Genomic DNA, 24561 nt, shown 5'->3' with positions numbered 1-24561 from the left:
CGTCTCCGACTTGAATATCCTGCGTTATTCCCGACGACTTCTAAATCTCGGGACGAGATTCTTTTGAGTGGGGGTGAGTTGTCACATCCCTAAAACTTAAGCTAGATAGCATTGTGCTCATGTCTTCTTTGCTTTTGCATCTAAGAAGTTTTAACAAAAACAACAAAGTGGCAAAGGAAAAACTCAAAACCCTAGCCACCATTTCAATTAAAGGAAATTTCAAACTAGTTCAAAATCAATGAACCCAAAATGGCCTCAAGAAATGTTCAAACTTTCTGATAAATCATGAAAGTAAATGAGCAATGGAGAAAACTAATTCCTTGGCACTTCCAGCATTTTAAATAAATGCAAAAGCCACTGGTTTCAAATCTAAAAAATTTGAAAACAGAAGCTATAATTTTCCAAAAATGTTGAAAGTCTTGGAAATGAGTGGGGACATTATAACAAATATTTCAGGAGGTTTAAAATAGTTTTTACTTTTTGTTTTGGAGCTGAAATAATTAGCAAAGCAATAAATAGCAAAACAGAAAAACAAAAACAGAAGAAAAAGGAAAAGTCTTACCTGACGCCCACGCCAGGCCCAGCCCACCTCGCCGCTCGTCCCCTTCCCCGCGCCAGTAGGCAGCAGGAGGTGGCCGCCGCCTCCTCCGGCGCGGCCACGCACCTGCGTGCCTGCCTGGCCGCCGGTTCGCGCTGGCGGCGGCGGGGATAAGCTCCCAGAGCCTCCCCTATCCATTCCCCGCCTCGGTTCTTCCCCTCCGCCCGGATCTCCTCCCCCTCCTTGCTGCCGCCATTAGAGCCGAGCTCGAGCTCGAGCTGGCCGTTGCCCTGGCCACAGGAACCCCTCCCCGAGCATGCCATTAGATCCGCCTCGTCGCCCTGGTCGTCTCTGCAGAAGCCGAAGTCCCCTCGAGCCCTGCAACGCCCGCAACGCCGTCGTCTTCTTCCTCCGGCCGCCGGACATCTCGCGTCGATTCGTCGCCCCCAGGCCTTCCCGAGCCGTTTGAGCTCTTCTCTGCACTCCCTGTGAGCATGCGGTGGTTTCCCCTAAGCTTTCCCCGTCGATCCCCTTCTCTAGCCCTAGTTTCACCGGAGGCTGACGAGCACCGCCGCTGCCGCTCGTCGCCGGTAGCCCTCCGATGTCCAGCTCGTCCTCCCGTGAGCACCAGAAGCTCCAGGACGACGCGTAGATGCCGTAGCAGCTAAGAACTAAGCGTGGATCCCCCTGATTCGAAGCCCCCGACGACGCCCGAGCTCCGGCCGCCGCTCCGGCTCGTCGCCGACGCTCTTCCGGCGACCCTAGCCTCCCCAGTTGGTCCTGCCAGATCGGCCGCTTCGCGAGCTTGCTGTAGCTGCTATCCGCGTGCGATTTGGTGTTGTGCAGCGCCGTCTAGGTCGCCTCCGGCGAGCCCTCCACCGCAGGTTTGGTCGCCGGCGACCACCCTCCGGTGGCCGTCGACGTGGCCGGCCATTAGGGCCTAATCGCCCTCCTCTGGGTCGCTGACAGAGGGCCCCACGCCTGGTCAAACCCCAATTAGGGGCTGGTCAGCGCAGGATTAGCCCAGAGAGGCTGACCAGTGGGGCCCCCCTGTCAGGTTTGACCTGCACAGGTCGGCTGACCTGCTGACGTCAGCCTGATGCAATAAATAGAATTTCCAGTTTAAAACTAATTCAGGAAATTGCTAAAAATTGCATAAATCATAGAAATTAATCTGTAACTCCAATGAAAATAATTTATATATGAAAAAGTATCAGAAAAATTCAAGGATTCTGATTATGCTATTTCCAACTATGTTTGAAAAAGTTACAGAACCCTAAATTGTGAAATAAGGAATAATTCAATTCTTTTAATCACTTTATAAATGGAATTTGCAACAATATCCAAATTTCATTATAAATACAATGATCACACACTGCCCTAGAGGTAAATCAGTACCATAACATGACATTTCATGCATGTTAACATTAGGTTGATCTGAGCATCAGGTCGAATCAATTAAACCGGTATCCAGGAATACCCGTTTGAATTGCTATTCGAATGTGATTCAAATCAACTCTAAACCTAAAACATTTGGATTATAATAACTTATCACTTTGCATTCTCATGCCATGCTCATGCATCATTTTGATTGCATATGATTGTTATTGAATGTTGCCGTTCATTTCGGTAGGCTCCGCACCCCCGGATTCCACCGAATATCCGTCCGACGGATATCGTTCCTCCTCTGAGCAACAAGGCAAGCACCCCTTTTGATCATCCCGATAACACCTATGTTCTTGCTCCTGCACCTATTTAATGCATTAGAATCAAATGCTTCAACTGCTTTTGCCACGATAGTTGGACCCACTTCCTTTGCATGACTTAACCTTGTCACAGTAAATAGCCGAACCTTGCAACCTAGCATACCTGGTAGTTGCTTGAGCTATGATGTGCCTTATCCTGCTATGCATGCTATGCTTAGAGTTGTGTATGGTCTGTCATCTGGGAGATGAACAGAAATGTGGAATGTGTTCGGTAAGCAAAGGTCGTGCGTTAAACTTGATTTGGTAAAGGTACCGGTGAAAGGCTGTGTAGGAGTACATGGCGGGTTGTTTCATTGGAACCGTCCTTAGGACCTGAGTTCCGTGTATGTAATCCAAGACTAGATACTACCACATGCTGGGCCCTGAAATATGACCCCGCTCGGCCTATTAATCGCGTAGTACTCGGTCCAGGAGTTGCAAGTAGTTTCTGGTGTTTATAGTAATGCTGGAGGCCGTGCATGGTGCTGACCTGAGAGGTGGACCGTGATGCGGTAGGCAGTGGCACGGTGTACCAAGTGGCACCCGGATGGTGGGCTTGGGAACCCTGCGCACATCGTTTGAGGCCGTGGCGGAAACCTCGGCCGGACTTCCGTACGGGTTACTCTGAGATAGGCGATAAACCTGGACTAGGTACTAGTGTGGTTAACGGTCGTGGCCGACTCCCTCGCTGGGCTTCCGCTTGAAGGTTGCCGAGGTGCATGACGTGCACATGGCGATAAGTGGCGGGAGCGTGTGTGACGAAGTACACCCCTGCATGGTTATGATCTATTCGAATAGCCGCGTCCGCGGATATGGACTACTTGGAGACATATGTTGTTCATAGATAACTTAAATGGCTACTCCTAAAATTGTCAAGATAAGCGTGAGTGTCATGGACGGCATTTCCGTATGGAGACAGAATGATTCCACGATAGCGTATTGTTGTGGTGTTAGTGGACTCGTGTGCGAGAAATCAAGTTGTCAAAACTAATTTCAAAAAGCAAGTTGTCTAGCCACGAGTCAAATGTTGGCTTTCCGCATGAAACCCCACAATACCTTCTTGATACCTTGCATGAGTAGTTAGCCATCCTAAAGTCTTGCTGAGTACCTTTGTACTCATGTTTGTTTAATAAATGTTCCAGAGGTTGCTAATGACCCTAATGGAGGGTTCTTCGTAGACATCGACGACGACGAGTAGCTGGTGTCCCAGCTACGACCTGGCCCTACGTCGGCTCTGTAGTATAGTCAGGCCATGTGCCTTCTAGTTGCTCTATCTGTACCCAGACAGCTTATAACTCTTCCTCTGGCTTGTATTGTGTGACTGATATTATGGGTCGTGAGATCCTTAATGTGTAATAATATGTGTGTGGCTCTTCCGAGCCTCTTCAATAAAGCTTGTATGTTTATGGTTATGTTGTGATGCCATCGATGTATCTATACATATCGGTATGCCATGCGTACGTGTGTCTTACTTGATATGTATGGGGTTCGATTACCTAGTCGTGAACTTTAGTAGCACTCCTTACAAGGAAATGCCCCTTTGTGATCCAACGAGCCTTGGTAGTTCGCTACTGCTCCGGACGCATTGGTTGACCGGCATGTGTCCTTCTTAGCTGCTGTGTCTGTCCCCTTTGGGGAAATGTCACACGACGTAATGGAGTCCTTGTAGCTTGCTACGACTCGTCTACGTTCATTGATGACCGACACCTGCTTTGTTGGGTCATGTATGCTTGTCCTTGTACGGAACCGCCATTTTGGTTTATGACTAGACATGTCGATCCGGGTTCTTTGATATTGGAATGCTAGCAACACGATCGCATACGTGAGTCAAAAGACGCAAACGGTCCCGGCTAAGGTAAGGCTGCAGCCGTGGAGTTAACCGTGCGTGAGACCACAAAGGGATGCGATGGGTTACAGGCTAGATTCCTATGGCTTAGGATCGGGGTCCCGACAGCGTTGGTATCAGAGCCTGACTGACTGTAGGATTACTAAGCCAAACTGGTCGAAGTTGAGTCTAGAAATGCTTTAGTTATATATAAGGGAATTGTTTGTGGAAGGGAACGTAACACTCTTGTTCTCTTCTCAAGGTATTCTATTCTGGTCATCCTCGTCTTTTCTGCGGGAATTAAGGACTAGGTTACTCATCTTCTCCTAGGCTCGGATTTTTGATCGGTAGATTATAGGACTACGGGTCGAGAGACATTGGGTTTCTATTATTCCTAGGAGGCAGGAAGTAAGTTTGATGATCAGAGAGTTGAACTTGATAGTTGAGTGGTGACGCTATTTCATTTTTGGGTTGTCTCAAAATTTGTTTTTGAGCATTTACAGCCGTTATGCTGCCCAATTTTTGCATTCAGAGCTCTAATGCTTCTGCATTACTCTCTAATTACAGATGCCTGGCCGTCCTTCTCGTCAGGTGGTACGTCTGACCAGGTCCATTGATGTACCGGGTCATACGGCCATGCTGGTGAGGATGATGTCGGTGTGCGGTTACCGCTGGTACCCCGAGTACACAGTGGAGGAACAGTACCGAGACTTCAACCAGAGCCAGTACATCTGCACTGTTAGGGTATTTCCAGACTACCCTGGAGCGGAGAAGCCAATCCATTGGTCCTATGGGTTGGGAGTCACTGTTGACATGGCAGTACAGGATGCTGCCTATTCAATGCTGACCATCATGAGAGCGAGACATGCACTGCTGCAGAATTCAGAGTTCTGCTATGTTCCGGCCTCTCAGTCTGGCGAAGAGGGATACCTCAGTGGAGTCTATTTTGATTCTTCTATGGAGGACCCACTTCTGCAGTCCACCGTTGAGATGCTAGAGAACAGAGATAGGGATGCTCGTGCTCTCCGCATGGAGCTTTACGCTACCCGTGCCCGCCTGTGGACAGCTTTGATGCAGCTGGCACCGGTAGTCCAGACAGGGTATGGAGATATGGAGATGCTGAACCCTGTTAGGACCCATCTTCCGGCCCACGTTGACTGGCCAGCTATAGGAGGAGTCACACCTCTTCGGGGACCCCTCTTACCACCAATCAGGGGACCAAGGCCACATCCGTGTCCCTATGGATCCCAGGGATCTCAGGCTAGAGTGTTTCCTGATCCGCAGGTTGAGCTTCCAGGTCATGGAGGTAATCTCTATGAGATGTTCTATGCGGATGCCTGAGCTGTGAGCGGAAGGATAGTTTGGTAGTAGCCGTACGTTCACAGTCCTGTGTGACTTGTGGAGTATGGTAGTAATGTGAAACGAATTCCGGAGGCCTAGATAAATAATGTATAGGAAGCTTGTAAGCCTCTGATGAGTAGTTCCACCATTTCAGTAGTTTGCTCTTCGAGTAAGTTTGTACTGAACTATGTAAGGGTGTGTATGAACCATGGTGTATATATAGCAGTTGCTTGTTACCATGTTGTTCGGATATTCATTTCCGCATTCCGTGTGTTCAGTACATTCTTAATCCATAGCTAGCAATGATATGTTATTGGTCTAAGCTATGAGTTTGTTTGTCAGGATGGTGTTCACCAGGTTGAACCGTGCCCCAGCCCATGAGCAAGGTGAGGGTAGTCAAGCGTCGCAGGAAGACCTGCCTCACCCACCTTCTCTGGTAGAAGTGATGCTTGAGGCAGAAAGAAACAAAAGGGAGACCAACCGACTGCTAGAGCGTATTGAGCAGAATACGGCTCGACAGCCTAGGAATGCTGCAGTATCCCTCAATGACTTTGTGAAGCTGAATCCTCCAAAGTTTCATCATTCCGTCGATCCCCTCGACGCTGATGACTGGCTATGCAGCATATCACGCAAGATTCGCTCGGCAAATGTATCTGAAGCCGACAAGGTGACCTTCGCGACGTATTTCCTGGAGGGACCCGCCAATCTGTGGTGGGAGAATTTTGAAGCTATGCGTCCCGCTGAACCAGTGGCCACATGGGCAGACTTCAGTGCAGCTTTTCGTCTGCACCATATTCCAGAGGGCCTGATGGACAGAAAGAGAGAGGAGTTCTGTGCCTTCACTCAGGGCAAGTTGTCTGTGGATGCCTATAGCCGCGAGTTCGGTAACCTCGCCCGCTATGCAACAGAGGAGGTGTCTACTGACGCCAAGAAGCAAGCAAGATTCCGTAAGGGTCTGAGCCCTGAGCTCCGTCGAGATCTGCGCCTCCATGAGTGTGCAAGCTTTCAAGCCCTGGTCAACAAAGCGATCAGTGTGGAGACTGGTCATACTGACTTCGAAGCCACAAGGAAGCACTCCCGTGACTTTGGCTCGTCTTCTGGTTCCGCGTTTCCAAAACGCAGGCTGTGGGTTCCAAACAGTTCTCTGCCGTCAAGATACACTCCGAGGCCATCCTACGTGGCGCCTCAGACGAATCAGGCCAACCCTCCAGCAAAAGCTTATGGTGGTCCAGCTAGCAATGCTGCACCACGTGCCAACCAGGTGATATGCTACAAGTGTGGAGAACCAGGGCATTATTCCCGTGAGTGTCCTCAGAATGTGGGTGCCAAGCAACCCGGAAAGTCTGTCGGGCAGGCCAAGTCGGGCAAAGCATTTTATGTGAAGCCAACTCCTGCACGTGGCCGTGTGAACTATGTGTCAGCAGAAGAAGCTGCAGAGGATCCCGACGTCATGCTGGGTACGCTTCTTGTTAATCATCACCCAGCGTCCGTTCTCTTTGACACTGGGTCTTCTCATTCCTTCATTTCAGAAAGTTATGCACAGTTGCATAACATGTCATTTTGTGATATGCCAATCCCATTGGTTGTCCAAACCCCTGGTAGCAAATGGCAAACCTCTAGGATAACCTATGACAATGAAATTCTAGTAGACAGGCTAGTTTTTCTAGCCTCATTGATAGCATTGAAATGTTCGGATATTAATATCATCTTGGGCATGGACTGGATGTCAGCTCACTATGCCAAGATTGATACCCACTCTAGAAATGTCCAGCTTACCCATCCCTCGGGTGAGATAGTAAATGTCTCTACTCGAGTTGCCAAATGCCAGCTCTATTCCCTAAATGCCAACCCTCTTCCGGAACTTGAAGACATTCCGGTAGTCCGTGACTTCCCGGATGTTTTTCCAGAGGAACTGCCAGGAATTCCACCTGACAGAGATGTAGAGTTTGTGATAGATCTTGTTCCGGGAACTGTCCCAATAGCCAGAAGACCTTATAAGATGGCACCCCTGGAGCTAGCCGAACTTAAGAAGCAATTAGATGAGGCCTTGAACAAGGGTTTCATTCGTCCTAGCTCTTCTCCTTGGGCTTGTCCCGTCCTCTTCGTCAAGAAGAAAGACGGAACGGATCGGATGGTTGTAGATTACCGACCAGTTAACCTGGTCCCCATAAAGAACAAGTATCCGCTCCCCAGGATCAACGATCTGTACGATCAGCTCGCTGGATCCTCAGTCTTCTCCAAAATGGATTTGAGGTTGGGATACCATCAAATCAAGATTAAGAACGGGGACATTCCAAAAACGGCCTTTGATACTCGTTATGGCCAATATGAGTACACCGTTATGTCCTTCGGTTTAACCAATGCCCCAGCCACCTTCTCTCGGCTGATGAATTCAATCTTTATGGAGTATTTGGATAAATTCGTCGTAGTATACCTCGATGATATTCTCATTTACTCCAAGAATGAACAAGAACATGCCGAGCATCTAAGGCTGGTATTGATGAAACTTCGAGAGCATCGCCTTTATGCCAAATTTTCAAAATGTGAATTCTGGTTACCAGAAGTGACCTATCTAGGCCACGTAATCTCTGGTAAGGGTATTGCTGTCAATCACGAGAGAGTTCAAGCTGTCCTTGATTGGACTCAACCTGAATCGGTTAAGCAAGTTAGGAGTTTTCTTGGTTTAGCGAGCTATTGTCGCCGCTTCGTCGAGAATTTCTCCAAGGTTGCAAAGCCTCTGACTGAACTCCTCAAGAAGGATAAAAAGTTCGAGTGGACACCACAGTGTGAGCATAGTTTTCAGGAACTGAAAAGACGCCTGACCTCCGCACCCGTGTTGCTACCACCAGATTTTTCTAAGGACTTTGTTATCTATTGCGACGCCTCGCGACAAGGATTAGGTTGCATTCTCATGCAAGATCGTCATGTGATCGCATACGCATCTCGCCAGTTGCGCCCACATGAGGATAATTATCCCACACATGACCTTGAGCATGCAGCTGTGGTCCATGCACTAAAAACCTGGCGACATTACCTTCTGGGTAATCGTTGCGAAATATTCACTGATCACCAAAGTCTGAAATATATCTTCACCCAACCGGATTTGAATCTCAGGCAAAGACGGTGGGTTGAGTTGATCTCGGATTACGACTTAGGGATAACTTACACCCCGGGGAAGGCCAATGTTATGGCCGATGCACTAAGTCGTAAATCTTATTGTAACAATCTGATGCTACAACAAGGTCAATCACTTCTCCATGAGGACTTTTGGAAGTTGAATCTTCATATTGTTCCTCAAGGATTCCTTTCTACCCTGGTGGCGAAGCCTACTCTTAAGGATCAAATTATAGCTGGCCAAAAGCGTGACAAGGGTATATCACGGATCAAGGAGAATATTTTTAGCGCAAACGCTAAAGAATTTTCCATGAATGATCAAGGTGTGGTATTCTTCCAGAATCGTTTAGTGGTTCCTAAGAACCCACATCTAAGGCAGTTAATTCTTAAGGAGGCTCATGATTCCCCTCTCACCATTCACCCCGGTAGTACTAAGATGTATCAGGACCTACGCCAGAGGTTCTGGTGGACTAGGATGAAGAGAGAAATTGCTGAGTTCGTTGCTAACTGCGACGTTTGTCATCGAGTTAAAGCAGAACATCAAAGGCCTGCTGGCACCCTTCAACCTTTAGCTATTCCTGAATGGAAATGGGATAAAGTTAGCATGGATTTCATTACTGGATTTCCCAAGACCAAGAAAGGAAACAATGCTATCTTTGTGGTCATTGACCGTCTTTCCAAAGTGGCTCATTTTCTTCCTGTTCGTGAGAGTATAACAGCTAGCCAGCTAGCAGAGTTATATATCTCTCGAATAGTGTCTCTTCATGGTGTTCCCCTGGAAATTAACTCGGACCGTGGAAGTATCTTTACTTCTCGCTTCTGGGAAAGTTTTCAGAATGCCATGGGGACTCACTTATCTTTTAGCACTGCTTTCCATCCCCAGTCAAGTGGTCAAGTAGAAAGAGTGAATCAAATCCTAGAAGATATGCTCCGAGCTTGTGTTATTTCGTTCGGTATGAATTGGGAGAAGTGCCTTCCATTCGCCGAATTCGCTTATAACAATAGTTATCAATCAAGCTTGGGCAAAGCCCCTTTTGAAGTTCTCTATGGACGAAGATGTCGAACACCTATTAATTGGTCAGAAACCGGAGAGAGGCAACTCTTTGGCCCGGACATGATCCAGGATGCAGAAGAGCAGGTTCGCATTATTCGTGAAAAGTTGAAAACAGCCCAGTCTCGTCAAAAGAGCCAATATGATCGTCATCATAAGGCTGTGACCTTTGAAGTTGACGAGAAGGCTTACCTTCGGGTTACACCTTTGAAGGGTACCCATCGTTTCGGTATCAAGGGCAAGTTGGCTCCTCGTTACATTGGACCTTTTCGCATTCTTGCCAAACGAGGAGAAGTTGCCTACCAGTTGGAATTTCCTCCGCATCTTTCCAAAGTTCATGATGTTTTCCACGTCTCGCAACTCAGGCGTTGCTTTTCGGATCCCATCCGTGAAGTGGACCACGAATTGCTTGATCTCCAAGATAACCTTTCTTACCGAGAATACCCCGTGCGTATTCTTGATCAAGCTGAGCGTACCACTCGACGTCGAAACCTCAAGTTTCTTAAAGTTCAATGGTCAAATCATTCTGAAAAGGAGGCAACTTGGGAAAGAGAGGATCGTCTCCGACTTGAATATCCTGCGTTATTCCCGACGACTTCTAAATCTCGGGACGAGATTCTTTTGAGTGGGGGTGAGTTGTCACATCCCTAAAACTTAAGCTAGATAGCATTGTGCTCATGTCTTCTTTGCTTTTGCATCTAAGAAGTTTTAACAAAAACAACAAAGTGGCAAAGGAAAAACTCAAAACCCTAGCCACCATTTCAATTAAAGGAAATTTCAAACTAGTTCAAAATCAATGAACCCAAAATGGCCTCAAGAAATGTTCAAACTTTCTGATAAATCATGAAAGTAAATGAGCATTGGAGAAAACTAATTCCTTGGCACTTCAAGCATTTTAAATAAATGCAAAAGCCACTGGTTTCAAATCTAAAAAATTTGAAAACAGAAGCTATAATTTTCCAAAAATGTTGAAAGTCTTGGAAATGAGTGGGGACATTATAACAAATATTTCAGGAGGTTTAAAATAGTTTTTACTTTTTTGTTTTGGAGCTGAAATAATTAGAAAAGCAATAAATAGCAAAACAGAAAAAAAAACAGAAGAAAAAGGAAAAGTCTTACCTGACGCCCACGCCAGGCCCAGCCCACCTCGCCGCTCGTCCCCTTCCCCGCGCCAGTAGGCAGCAGGAGGTGGCCGCCGCCTCCTCCGGCGCGGCCACGCACCTGCGTGCCTGCCTGGCCGCCGGTTCGCGCTGGCGACGGCGGGGATAAGCTCCCCAGAGCCTCCCCTATCCATTCCCCGCCTCGGTTCTTCCCCTCCGCCCGGATCTCTTCCCCCTCCCTGCTGCCGCCATTAGAGCCGAGCTCGAGCTCGAGCTGGTCGTTGCCCTGGCCACAGGAACCCCTCCCCGAGCATGCCATTAGATCCGCCTCGTCGCCCTGGTCGTCTCTGCAGAAGCCGAAGTCCCCTCGAGCCCTGCAACGCCCGCAACGCCGTCGTCTTCTTCCTCCGGCCGCCGGACATCTCGCGTCGATTCGTCGCCCCCAGGCCTTCCCCGAGCCGTTTGAGCTCTTCTCTGCACTCCCTGTGAGCATGCGGTGGTTTCCCCTAAGCTTTCCCCGTCGATCCCCTTCTCTAGCCCTAGTTTCACCGGAGGCCGACGAGCACCGCCGTTGCCGCTCGTCGCCGGTAGCCCTCCGATGTCCAGCTCGTCCTCCCGTGAGCACCAGAAGCTCCAGGACGACGCGTAGATGCCGTAGCAGCTAAGAACTAAGCGTGGATCCCCCTGATTCGAAGCCCCCGACGACGCCCGAGCTCCGGCCGCCGCTCCAGCTCGTCGCCGACGCTCTTCCGGCGACCCTAGCCTCCCCAGTTGGTCCTGCCAGATCGGCCGCTTCGCGAGCTTGCTGTAGCTGCTATCCGCGTGCGATTTGGTGTTGTGCAGCGCCGTCTAGGTCGCCTCCGGCGAGCCCTCCGCCGCGGGTTTGGTCGCCGGCGACCACCCTCCGGTGGCCGTCGACGTGGCCGGCCATTAGGGCCTAATCGCCCTCCTCTGGGTCGCTGACAGAGGGCCCCACGCCTGGTCAAACCCCAATTAGGGGCTGGTCAGCGCGGGATTAGCCCAGAGAGGCTGACCAGTGGGGCCCCCCTGTCAGGTTTGTCCTGCACAGGTCGGCTGACCTGCTGACGTCAGCCTGATGCAATAAATAGAATTTCCAGTTTAAAACTAATTCAGGAAATTGCTAAAAATTGCATAAATCATAGAAATTAATCTGTAACTCCAATGAAAATAATTTATATATGAAAAAGTATCAGAAAAATTCAAGGATTCTGATTATGCTATTTCCAACTATGTTTGAAAAAGTTACAGAACCCTAAATTGTGAAATAAGGAATAATTCAATTCTTTTAATCACTTTATAAATGGAATTTGCAACAATATCCAAATTTCATTATAAATACAATGATCACACACTGCCCTAGAGGTAAATCAGTACCATAACATGACATTTCATGCATGTTAACATTAGGTTGATCTGAGCATCAGGTCGAATCAATTAAACCGGTATCCAGGAATACCCGTTTGAATTGCTATTCGAATGTGATTCAAATCAAATCTAAACCTAAAACATCTGGATTATAATAACTTATCACTTTGCATTCTCATGCCATGCTCATGCATCATTTTGATTGCATATGATTGTTATTGAATGTTGCCGTTCATTTCGGTAGGCTCCGCACCCCCGGATTCCACCGAATATCCGTCCGACGGATATCGTTCCTCCTCTGAGCAACAAGGAAAGCACCCCTTTTGATCATCCCGATAACACCTATGTTCTTGCTCCTGCACCTATTTAATGCATTAGAATCAAATGCTTCAACTGCTTTTGCCACGATAGTTGGACCCACTTCCTTTGCATGACTTAACCTTGTCACAGTAAATAGCCGAACCTTGCAACCTAGCATACCTGGTAGTTGCTTGAGCTATGATGTGCCTTATCCTGCTATGCATGCTATGCTTAGAGTTGTGTATGGTCTGTCATCTGGGAGATGAACAGAAATGTGGAATGTGTTCGGTAAGCAAAGGTCGTGCGTTAAACTTGATTTGGTAAAGGTACCGGTGAAAGGCTGTGTAGGAGTACATGGCGGGTTGTTTCATTGGAACCGTCCTTAGGACCTGAGTTCCGTGTATGTAATCCAAGACTAGATACTACCACATGCTGGGCCCTGAAATATGACCCCGCTCGGCCTATTAATCGCGTAGTACTCGGTCCAGGAGTTGCAAGTAGTTTCTGGTGTTTATAGTAATGCTGGAGGCCGTGCATGGTGCTGACCTGAGAGGTGGACCATGATGCGGTAGGCAGTGGCACGGTGTACCAAGTGGCACCCGGATGGTGGGCTTGGGAACCTGCGCACATCGTTTGAGGCCGTGGCGGAAACCTCGGCCGGACTTCCGTACGGGTTACTCTCAGATAGGCGATAAACCTGGACTAGGTACTAGTGTGGTTAACGGTCGTGGCCGACTCCCTCGCTGGGCTTCCGCTTGAAGGTTGCCGAGGTGCATGACGTGCACATGGCGATAAGTGGCGGGAGCGTGTGTGACGAAGTACACCCCTGCAGGGTTATGATCTATTCGAATAGCCGCGTCCGCGGATATGGACTACTTGGAGACATATGTTGTTCATAGATAACTTAAATGGCTACTCCTAAAATTGTCAAGATAAGCGTGAGTGTCATGGACGGCATTTCCGTATGGAGACAGAATGATTCCACGATAGCGTATTGTTGTGGTGTTAGTGGACTCGTGTGCGAGAAATCAAGTTGTCAAAACTAATTTCAAAAAGCAAGTTGTCTAGCCACGAGTCAAATGCTGGCTTTCCGCATGAAACCCCACAATACCTTCTTGATACCTTGCATGAGTAGTTAGCCATCCTAAAGTCTTGCTGAGTACCTTCGTACTCATGTTTGTTTAATAAATGTTGCAGAGGTTGCTAATGACCCTAATGGAGGGTTCTTCGTAGACATCGACGACGACGAGTAGCTGGTGTCCCAGCTACGACCTGGCCCTACGTCGGCTCTGTAGTATAGTCAGGCCATGTGCCTTCTAGTTGCTCTGTGTGTACCCAGACAGCTTATAACTCTTCCGCTGGCTTGTATTGTGTGACTGATATTATGGGTCGTGAGACCCTTAATGTGTAATAATATGTGTGTGGCTCTTCCGAGCCTCTTCAATAAAGCTTGTATGTTTATGGTTATGTTGTGATGCCATCGATGTATCTATACATATCGGTATGCCATGCGTACGTGTGTCTTACTTGATATGTATGGGGTTTGATTACCTAGTCGTGAACTTTAGTAGCACTCCTTACAAGGAAATGCCCCTTTGTGATCCAACGAGCCTTGGTAGTTCGCTACTGCTCCGGACGCATTGGTTGACCGGCATGTGTCCTTCTTAGCTGCTGTGTCTGTCCCCTTTGGGGAAATGTCACACGACGTAATGGAGTCCTTGTAGCTTGCTACGACTCGTCTACGTTCGTTGATGACCGACACCTGCTTTGTTGGGTCATGTATGCCTGTCCTTGTACGGAACCGCCATTTTGGTTTATGACTAGACATGTCGATCCGGGTTCTTTGACATTGGAATGCTAGCGACACGATCGCATACGTGAGTCAAAAGACGCAAACGGTCCCGGCTAAGGTAAGGCTGCAGCCGTGGAGTTAACCGTGCGTGAGACCACAAAGGGATGCGATGGGTTACAGGCTAGATTCCTATGGCTTAGGATCGGGGTCCCGACAGCGTTGGTCTACGACCCTGCCGATCAGTCATTTGCCGCAGAGCAGCAAGGCAAGCAAACCCCCCTTGATCATACCTATATCGCCTATGTATTTCTTCCTACTGCTTGCATTAGTATTTTGCTACTGTTGTAGTTAGCTCCTATATCTGATGCATAGCCTATTTTTGATGAACTACTACTTTCAGTCCTATACCTTTAAATCTGCTTAGTATAGGTGGAGCAGTCATACCCTCTAACCCCGTAGTCCAGTTGCCCCGCTTGTTTTCAAATCTTGATCTGTGATCGACGAGCCAGACCCGACACATCACATACACCCCCTTAGTTGTACGACGCTACAGAGCTACTATCGGGTACCGAGGGTGACACCTCGCTAAGAACTCCTGATGATATCTCTGTAGTATAGCTAGTCGGTCGTGGTTATCGAGGGTGATTCCTCTTTCACCATTCCCGATGATGCCTCTGTCGTGCAACCCCTCAAGTGTGGGACCCCCGAGGGTAATTCCTCTAGGCCCACCTTGACAGGTACATCGTTCAGAATCCAACGAGGGTGATACCTCGGATTCCCCCCGATGTTACAACCACACAGTTACTCGACCATGTTACTAGGATCATTGGTGTTTAGTTGTTAAGACGGGTGGATTCCCGCGAGACGGTGTTGTTGGCCTAATTAAAATGTTAATGGATTTGGGTGTTTGATCTCGGTTGGTCGGACACCTTTTCACACTAACCGGCTACGCGGGAAGAATTATGGGTACTCGGCGTCGCGGTATCAGCCGAAGCTTTTCAGATGTCAGCAATCGTAGTGGCGCGCGCCCGAGTGGTCCCGAGATGCATTGCGCTTGTGATTAAGGGATGCTAGGACTGACTTCGGCCGCCCTCGCATCGTGCAGGAGCGCGGAGGGGAACTGGGCCCATGAACCCTTTGTGCTTAGGATTTAGACCGACGGGCTGACCTCTCTGATTAGTCTTAGGTGGGGCTGCGACGTGTCGATATTCCGAGGCCGGGCAGGACCCAGAAAAGTATGTCCGGTGAGAGTGTTATCGAGCGTGACGGGACATGTGGTGCACCCCTGCAGGGATGAAAATTAACTATTCGGATAGCCGTGTCCACGGTTACAGGACGACTTGGAGTTGTGCCCTGATCTTATACAACTACAATTGTTACTTAACTGGAATTAGTTTGCCTCGGGATTGCTTCCTCGCAGGGAGTCAAGGGAGGATCTTTGGGCGTGACCTCACTTTAATAATGCTGCAACAATATGATTGTTAATGTTTTACCCCTGTTCTACTCTCCTCTATTGCTGCAAGACCCTGAAGATGCTAGTCTTCTATAGGACTAGGACTTCTCTCTCTATTCTCGCATTGCTGCAGTCAGTCCACATATAACCACCCCCCTTCTTTGATATTGATGCATACTTAGAATAGTTCTGATGTAAGACTTGCGAGTACTTTGGATGAGTACTCACCGCTGCTTTGCTCCCCCCTTGTCCCCTTGATCTGTTTGCTGCGACCAGATGATGGAGCCCAGGAGATGGAGGTCCCCGCCGACGATGACTGCTACCCCGACGGTGCCTACTACTACGTGGAGGCTGCTGATGACCAGGAGTAGTTAGGAGGTTCCCACGCAGGAGGCCTCGCCTCGTTCGATCGTTGTATCTTTTGTGCTAGCCTTCTCTAAGGCACCCCATGTTTTATGTCTGTACTCAGATATTGTTGCTTCCGCTGACTCATGTGTTTATCGAGCTTCCGTATTCTAGCCCTCGAGGCCCATGGCTTGTAATATGAAGCTCATGTTATTTTATTTGTGTCTAGAGTTGTGTTGTGATATCTTCCCGTGAGTCCTTGGGTTTGATCGTACGCATTTGCGTGTATGATTAGCGTACGATTAAACCGAGGGCGTCACAGTTGATTTGACAGGAACTGACTCAGATTAGCAAACTGATTGCCGCCATGCTGGAAATTGCCTTGCTGCTGATTAGCCCTCTCTTGCAACAACTGTAGCTGCATCTGAGTGTTTGCATTTGTAGCAGCCATCACCGCTTGCCAAGCCTCTGCAGGAGGAGGAAGCGGAGGAGGATTCTTCGGAGGAGGAGGTGGTGGTGGCACATTCTCACGCCCTGGATTCTGACGAGTTGGTGGAGCCATCCTGAAGACGGACAACACATTAGCCCATTGAATAAATTGACGGTATAGCTGAATTAAAATGGCAGGAGTAACTGACCAGGAATATTAGCAATTGCACTCGAACAAAATAGTAAGAATGCTTCCTCAAAGTGACGATCGACAAAATTCTTATTAAGACCACTTGCAAACAAGAATGAGCTAGAACTGCTCGGAACAAACATATGATCGAGATTTCATCCGATATCTTCGTGGATAAGATCGCACGGGCTCGAATTTACAGTGGCCATCCTATGCAAGGTAGTGCACACGACTTACAAAGTATCCCCGAGTCGTAGCGAGCTACAAGGACTCTTTAAGACACAACGAGAACCGCTGTAAAACGACCATGGACAAACACACCCACTGAATATCGAATTCCAACCTCACATCATGCATCTGTAGGAAGACAGTCCTATAAGTTACTACTTGATATCCCACCTATGAATTCCCGAAATATCTGGTCCTGCAATCTGGTACACGGATACAGGGAGTAATATTCACACAACTCCTATACTAACCCGTCCACCGTATCACATCCGTCAACACATAACCAGAATCTCGGATCTTCATCTACAACAGACCCTCGTGATCACAACCATACAAGTATGGCAGTACTCCCGAACAATCTGCACCAGTACTTGGGACATCGGGGTTATCTCGCCACTACTAGTATTGAAGCAATAACGAACATCCTTCGTTCTTAGATACTCAGAAATCTGAATGATGGCGATGTACACAAGAATCCCCTGGAGCTCAACTCCCCGAAAGAAATCAAGGCAGACAGGAGGCACCAAGACAGAACTCCGTCACATCGATATCATATAGATTTCACAAATACCCGCGTGATCCTAAAAAAAATTTTGAGCAAGAAGAGGAGTAGAATTAAGATTTCCTAAGTCGGGAACCTCACCAGAGCATGGAAGAGGAGAAAAAAGAATCCTACTCTCCGATATAACTAAGACTCAAAACATTTTACTAGACTCGACTCGGCCAAGTACGATCACACAAAGGCTCCTATGGTCGTAAGGCTCTGATTACCAACTTGTAGCGACTAAGATGCGGTCCTTTCCGATTTAGGGAACGAGGCCCCGAATTGGAAAGAAGCGCATCTAAGCGTTTCGCAAGCACGGTAACATAGCACCTACGTAATAATAGTAGAATGACAATTAGGGATTCAACTGCCATCTCATAAATATATCAGTGTTACATCATGCATCCAAACAAGGTAGTTCCGCTACGGACTACAAAACATGAGAAATGACTATGCTACCCTGCAAGCTTGCCCACGATCATGACCACGCCTCAGTTTTCTAGATAGTTGACTGGCACTCTCTGGCAATAGCTAGACGAATGCTGATTTTGTGACAACAAATCTTCCCTTGCAATGGCACCAGAAGAATGCTACTAGCACTCCCTGATACGTCCATTTTGCATCATGCTTTCATGTTGATATTTATTGCTTTTTGTGCTGTTATATTACTTGTGGTACCATATTTATGCCTTTTCTCTCTTATTTTGCAAGGTTTATTTGAAGAGGGAGAATTCAGGCAGCTGGAATTCTGGACTGGAAAAGGAGCAAATCCTAGTCCACTATTCTGCACATCTCCAAATGCCCTAAAAAGTTACGTGGATTTTTTCTGGATTATATAAAAAACACTGTGCGAAAGAACTACCGGAGGGGGGCTGCCAGGGCGCCACAAGGCCTGACACCGTCACCCCCTGGTGGCGGAGTGGGGGCTTGTGGGCTCCCTGACGGCCCACTATCCCCCCTCTTTTGCTATATGAAGAGTCCTGGTCCAAAAAAATCAAGAGGGAGCTTTGATGACCCACAAGTATAGGGGATCAATCGTAGTCCTTTCGATAAGTAAGAGTGTCGAACCCAATGAGGAGCAGAAGGCTCTGATAAAAGGATTTCAGCAAAGTAATAACTGCAAGCACTGAAAGTAGCGGTAACAAGTGATTGTGTAGTGAGGTGAAACGTAGCAAGCAAAGAGTAACAAGTAACAAGTAGTAGCAACGGTGCAACAAGTGGCCCAATCCCTTTTGTAGCAAGGGACAAGCCTGAACAAAGTCTTATAGGAGGAAAAACGCTCCCGAGGACACACGGGAATTTCTGTCATGCTAGTTTCATCATGTTCATATGATTCACGTTCGTTACTTTGATAGTTTGATATGTGGGTGGACCGGCGCTTGAGTACTGCCCTTACTTGGACAAGCATCCCACTTATGATTAACCTCTCTCGCAAGCATCCGCAACTACAAAAGAAGAATTAAGACAAAGTCTAACCATAGCATTAAACTAGTGGATCCAAATCAGTCCCTCACGAAGCAACGCATAGACTGGGGTTTAAGCTTCTGTCACTCCAGCAACCCATCATCTACTTACTACTTCCCAATGCCTTCCTCTAGGCCCAAATATGGTGAAGTGTTATGTAGTCGACGTTCACATAACACCACTAGAGGAAAAACAACATACAACATATCAAAATACCGAACGAATATCAAATTCACATGACTATTATTAACATGACTTATCCCATGTCCTCAGGAACAAAAGTAACTACTCACAAGACATAATCATAATCATGATCAGAGGTGTAATGAATAGCATCAAGGATCTGAACATAAACTCTTCCACCAAATAATCCAACTAGCATCAACTACAAAGAGTAATCAACACTACTAGCAACCTTACAAGTACCAATCGGAATTGCGAGACGAAGATTGGTTACAAGAGATGAACTAGGGATTGGAGAGGAGATGGTGCCTATGAAGATGTTGATGAAGATGCCTTCCCTCCGACGAGAGGAGTGTTGGTGATGACGATGGCAACGATTGCCCCCTCCGGGAGGGAAGTTTCCCTGGCAGGATCGTCCTGCCGGAGCTCTAGATTGGATCTGCTCAAGTTCCGCCTCGTGGCGGCGGCGAAACCACGAAAAAGTTCCCCATTGTTTTTTTCCAGACCAGGATGCTTCATATAGCAAAAGAGGGGGGCTAGTGGGCCTTCAGGCAGCCCACAAGCTTGCCCACCGCCACTAGGGGGGTGGTGGCGGAGTGGGGGCTTGTGGGGCCCTGGTGGCCCCTCCGGTAGTTCTTTCGCCCAGTATTTTTAATATATTCCAGAAAAAATCCATGTAAATTTTCAGGGCATTTCGAGATGTGCAGAATAGTGGGCTAGGATTTGCTCCTTTTCCAGTCCAGAATTCCAGCTGCCTGAATTCTCCCTCTTCAAACAAACCTTGCAAAATAAGAGAGAAAAGGCATAAATATGGTACCACAAGTAATATAACAGCCCAAAAAGCAATAAATATCAACATGAAAGCATGATGCAAAATGGACGTAACAACTCCCCCAAGCTTAGACCTCGCTTGTCCTCAAGCGAAAACCAAGTTCCATAAACATGTCCACATGTTTGGGGACAAAGGTGTCGATAAAACATAATACGGACATGAGGGCATCATGATCACACATAGGACAGCAATATATCATAACGATTCTTATGGAAAGTCACAATTACTTCACAAAGCAAAGCATGAAGAAAAAAACCTTACCGAGAAGTAACCAACAATAAACCATAGTCATTGAAGCAATTGCAATTTATCACAACATCGGAAAGAGTCAAATAAGAGCTTGTAAGGCAAACCCACATACTCAATCATCTCTTTCGTTTTCCACAATTGTTACAACTCACGTGGTACTCATGGTGTCAAAGTTTCAGCTGGACACAGAGGAAGATAGGGGCTTATAGTTTTGCCTCCCAACCATTTACCTCAAGGGTAAAGTCAACAATAATAAAGCATAAGTACTCAACTCCAAGTTTATATATGAATATAGATCTTTCCCAAGCATGTGACGGTAGCCAAGACAAAGGCAAAAAGGGAATTGGTGATGATCACCATGACTCTTTCAAGGGTAAAAAGTAAAGGTACAAGATAGGCCCTTCGCAAAGGGAAGCAGAGGTTGTCATGCGCTTTTGAGGTTTGAATGTGTGTCCTCTTAGTGCGGAGGAACGTCACTTTATATTGCCTCCTGTGACAAAGAACTGTATTATGCAGTATGTCGCTTTTATGTCTTCCTCATCACAGGTTCGTACAAAGCTTATTTTCCACACACTAATAGATCATACATATTAGGGAGCAATTTTTATTGCTTGCACCGATGACAACTTACTTGAAGGATCTTATTAAATCCATAGGTAGGTATGGTGGACTCTCATGGCAAAACTGGTTGGAGGTTTATGGATGCACAAGTAGTATCTCTACTTGGTGCGGGAGTTTTGGCTAATATGAGGTGGAAGCAATCGTCACATGCTAAGGGATCTCTAATCATATAAAATTGTTTGGAACCAAGCAAACACAATTCATTATGTTGTCTTCCTTGTCCAACATCTAATCCTAGGCATGTAATAGTTTGGTGAGTGCTCACAATTGTAAAAAGTGTCTAAGATGATATATTTATATGTGAACCTCTCTTTCCTTATTACTTCTTATTAATTGCAACAAGGACTAAGGTCTATGTTGATTTATTCTCAACAAGTTTCAATCATCATACGTGTCATAAGTGAAGTTATCACTTTCCATAAGATCGTCTCATGATCTTTCATGCTATCGTTCTTTTCATACTTTTGATCATGGCACAAAGCAAAGCCCTTGACTAAGACACTCTTTATTATATAGCTCGTAAGCTCGAAAACAACGGGGGAGAGACAAAAGCAAAAGACTCAAACTAAAAACTAAAGACTTATTCCTCTAAAAGAAGAAATAAAGACTGAAAAGGAAAGAACTAAAACAAAGGTAAAAGAAAAATATATAAAGGTGATACGATACCAGGGCAACTCCCCCAAGCTTGGCAGAAGCCAAGGGGATTGCCCATACCAATGCTTAGTTGTTTTCCTTTGGTGGTGATGGTGGTGTTGTTGGAGCAGTCTTGAGCTTGTCTAATTTCCACTTGAGCAAAAGTTCTGCTCCCTTAGATCGTCATTTTCCTCCTCAAGTTTCAACACTCTATGGCAAAGTTCATGCTTACTCTCCTGCAAGAAACGAGAAGGGATAAACAAGGTCTTAGGCTTCTTCCTATGGTCACGGAGGCTTGACTTTTTGAACTCCACATGGGTGTTTGCAGGTTGAGGTAGAGGAGCCTCCTCTTCATCGGAACTCGTTTGTTCCTTCAACTTGGGCTCATAGTCCTCTTCCTCGTCAGTGGTCCAGCCATATGGTTCCAAGTCCCCATAGACCTTGGGGTTAGCAAGGTAGTCAGCCACATAGCTCTCACGCTCTGAATCTTGAGAAGACATCTTGACCTAGATTTGCGGCAGAACAAGCTCGAAACGAAAACAAAGGAAAACTGCGCGATACGGAGATCAAAACCTTCGGGTGACTATATATTGATTTTTTCAGGGCCAGAAGGAGTCTTCCGCAAGAAAACCGAGTCCGGGAGGCACACGAGGTGCCCACAAGCTTGCCCACCGCCACCAGGGGGGTGGTGGCGGAGTGGGCCCTTGTGGCTGCCTTGTTTGCTCTCCGGACTGCTTTTTATTTTTCTAATTTTCCAAAATTTCCAAAACTGAGGAAATTTCTTATTGGAAAAGTATCGGAGTCCAGTTTCTTACTGAAACAGATACATCTTCATTTTCAAGGTCTGAAACAGGGTGATAAACATCCCTTATGTACTCCTCTAGAGTTATGATATTGGTCTCAACATTTATGAGAGTACCAGAGATGTAATGCTTGATTCTTTGCCCATTTACCACTCTAGGAAAATTTCCTTCCGTGTTATTGATTTTGATGGCACCGAAACGATATACTTCCTCGACAACATAGGGACCTTCCCATTTAGAGAGAAGCTTGCCTGCAAAGAATCTCAAACGAGAATTGTATAGCAAGACATAATCACCTACGTTGAACTCTCGTTTCTGTATTCGTTTGTCGTGCCATCTCTTAACCTTTTCCTTGAACAACCTGGCATTCTCATATGCGTGGGTTGTCCATTCATCTAACGAGCTCATATCAAACAACCGCTTCTCACCGGCAAGTTTGAAATCAAAGTTGAGCTCTTTGATTGCCCAATAAGCTTTGTGTTCCAGCTCAAGAGGTAAGTGATAGGCCTTGCCGTAAACCATTTTATACGGTGACATGCCCATGGGATTCTTATAAGAAGTCCTATAAGCCCATAATGCATCGTCAAGTTTGCTTGACCAGTTCTTTCGAGATCTATTGACGGTCTTTTGTAAGATCAACTTGATCTCCCTATTACTCAACTCAACTTGACCACTAGACTGAGGATGATAAGGAGATGCAACTCTATGGTTGACATCATACTTAGCTAGCATCTTGCGGAAAACACCATGAATGAAGTGTGAACCTCCATCAGTCATCAAGTATCTAGGGACTCCAAATCTTGGGAATATGACTTCTTTAAGCATCTTAATACAGGTGTGGTGATCAGCATTTTTAGTGGGGATAGCTTCTACCCACTTAGTAATGTAATCCACAACAACTAAGATGTGAGTGTACCCATTGGAACTCGGGAAGGGTCCCATATAATCAAAGCCCCAGACATCAAATGGTTCAATGACAAGTGAATAGTTCATAGGCATTTCTTGACGCTTACTGATGTTCCCTATCCTTTGGCATTCGTCACAAGACAAGACAAACTTACGGGCATCCTTGAAGAGAGTGGGCCAATAGAAACCTGATTGCAATACCTTATGGGCAGTTCTATCTCCAGCATGGTGTCCTCCGTAGGCTTCGGAATGACACTTCTACAGGATCTGTCCCTGTTCATGTTCAGGCACACAACGCCTAATAACACCATCTACTCCTTCCTTATAAAGGTGAGGATCATCCCAAAAGTAGTGTCTCAAATCAGAGAAGAATTTCTTCTTTTGTTGATAGGTGAAACTGGGTGGTATGTATTTGGCTACGATATAGTTTGCATAATCGGCATACCACGATGCACTAAGGGAAGTGCGGATGACATTTAATTGCTCATCAGGAAAGCTGTCATCAATAGGTAGTGGGTCATCAAGGACATTCTCTAACCTAGACAAGTTATCTGCTATAGGGTTATCAGCACCCTTTCGGTCAATGACGTGCAAACCAAATTCCTGTAGCAGGAGAACCCATCTGATCAGCCTAGGCTTAGCGTCCTTCTTCTCCATGAGGTACTTAATAGAAGCATGATCAGAGTGAATAGTGACTTTGGAGTCAACTATGTAAGATCTGAACTTTTCACATGCAAACACGACTGCTAAAAAATCCTTTTCCGTAGTGGCATAGTTTCTTTGGGCACTGTCTAGAGTTTTACTAGCGTAGTGAATGACATTCAACTTCTTGTCAACTCTTTGTCCAAGAACAGCACCAACACCATAATCACTAGCGTCACACATGATTTCAAAGGGCAAGTTCCAGTCAGGTGGTTGAACAATAGGTGCGGTTATCAAAGCCTTCTTAAGTATTTCAAAGGCTTCCTCACAATCCTCATCAAAGACAAAAGGAACATCCTTCTGCAAGAGGTTGGTAAGAGGCCTAGAAATCTTAGAGAAGTCTTTAATGAACCTTCTATAGAAACCAGCATGACCTAGGAAACTTCGTATACCTCTGATATCCGTGGGGCAAGGCATTTTCTCAATTGCATCAACCTTAGCCTTATCAACTTCAATGCCTCTTTCAGATATTTTGTGTCCTAAGACGATACCTTCATTAACCATAAAGTGGCACTTCTCCCAATTCAAGACGAGGTTGGTTTCTTCGCATCTCTGTAAGACTCGATCAAGGTTGCTGAGGCAATCATCAAAGGAAGACCCATAAACGGAGAAGTCATCCATCAAAACCTCGACAATCTTTTCACAAAAGTCAGAGAATATAGCCATCATACATCTTTGGAAGGTGGCACGTGCATTGCATAAGCCAAAAGGCATACGTCTATAGGCAAAGGTACCGAAAGGGCAGGTGAAAGTGGTTTTCTCTTGATCAGATTGTGCAACAGGTATC

This window comes from Hordeum vulgare, chromosome 7H, assembly GCF_904849725.1.
Source record: "Hordeum vulgare subsp. vulgare chromosome 7H, MorexV3_pseudomolecules_assembly, whole genome shotgun sequence".
Lineage (NCBI taxonomy): Eukaryota > Viridiplantae > Streptophyta > Magnoliopsida > Poales > Poaceae > Hordeum > Hordeum vulgare.
This window is presented reverse-complemented; position numbering follows the sequence as displayed.